Here is a 1,474-nt window from a genome sequence, read left to right as displayed (position 1 = left end):
GAAGGTGCTGAAAGCCACTGATCCAGGCAGCTCCTTGGGGTTGCAAGTTTGAGCCCAACCTGAGCAACTTAGCAGGACACCATCTCAAAATAAAAAGGACTGGATACATAGCTCAGTGTTAGAATGCCCCCGAGTAGTTCAATCCCCAGACACGGAGGTGGGGGGTGGGGGGCACTGATGTACACTTCAGGTGGAGGGAACGTGTAGCTTATGAACCACTTATTGAGATCAAACTGTTAAAGAGACAGAGGGAAGGCTGGGGGTAAAGCTCAGTGGTAGAGCATTAGCCTAGCCTGCTCGTGGTTCCATCCCCAGCACTACAGGGGGGTAAAAAGGAAAAGAAGAGCCTAAACTCCCACCTAGGCTGGCCACCACCCTGGTTTGCCTGTGAGTGTAGCATTTTTATCACTGCAAGTCCTGTGCCCTGGCAAACTTCTCAATCTGGGCAAACCAGAATGGGTTATTCTGACATTGTCCTAAAGAAAACAGGCTCCTGTCACATTCCAGACTGTCACCTCCAGCTGCACATGTCAACCCCCTCCCCTTTCCTCCACAGGAATGGCTGTTCCCAGATGTCATTCAGAGGTTAGTCCCTCAGAGAGGCCCCCTGGCACCTCCCCCAGCTCGTGTACTTGCTATAACTAGTCTATTTCCTTCAAGGAAGGATTGCTTCTTTTACTCCTTTAGCTTATGAGAGAAAACACACGACCTTTGACCTTCTGAGTTTGGCTTATTTCACTTAACATAATGGTCTCAAGTTTCACCTGTTTTCCTGCAAATGCCGTAATTTAATTTTTTAATGGCAGAATAAAATTCCATTGTGTGTATATGTATGTATGTGTGTGTGTGTGTGTGTGTGTGTGTATATATATATATATATATATATATATATATATATATATATCCCTTTTTCCTTATCCATTCATCAATTGAAGGACCCTTAGGCTGGCTCCATGGTTTTGCTACTGTGAATTGTTCTGCTATAAACATGGGCATACATATATCACTATAGTATACTGATTTTTTTGACACTTGATCACTGAGCCACACCCCCAGCCCTTTTTATATTTTTCTTGAGACAAGATCTCACCAAGTTTCTCAGGAACTTGCTAAGTTGCTGAGGCTGGCTTTGAACTCACGATCCTCCTGCCTCAGCTGGGATTACAGGTGGGCACTGCTGTGCCCAGCCCTGACTTAAATTCTTTAATATAAATACTGAGGAGTGGTATAGCTGGGTCATATGGTGGTTCCATGCTTAATATTTTGAGGAACCTCCATAGTGATTTCCATACTGTTCATGCTAATTTACAATCCCACCAACTATGTAAAAATGCTCCTTTTTCTCCACATCCTCTCCAGCATTTATTAGTTTGTATTCTTTTTTTTAATTGGTTGCTCAAAACATTACAATGATCTTGACATATCATATATCATACATTTGATTCAAATGGGGTATGAATTCTTATTTTTCCCA

This window comes from Marmota monax, unplaced genomic scaffold (assembly GCF_021218885.2).
Source record: "Marmota monax isolate L192 unplaced genomic scaffold, Marmota_monax_Labrador192_F-V1.1 WCK01_AAM20220418_F8-fsc00102, whole genome shotgun sequence".
NCBI lineage: Eukaryota > Metazoa > Chordata > Mammalia > Rodentia > Sciuridae > Marmota > Marmota monax.
Note: the sequence above shows the minus strand (reverse complement) of the source record.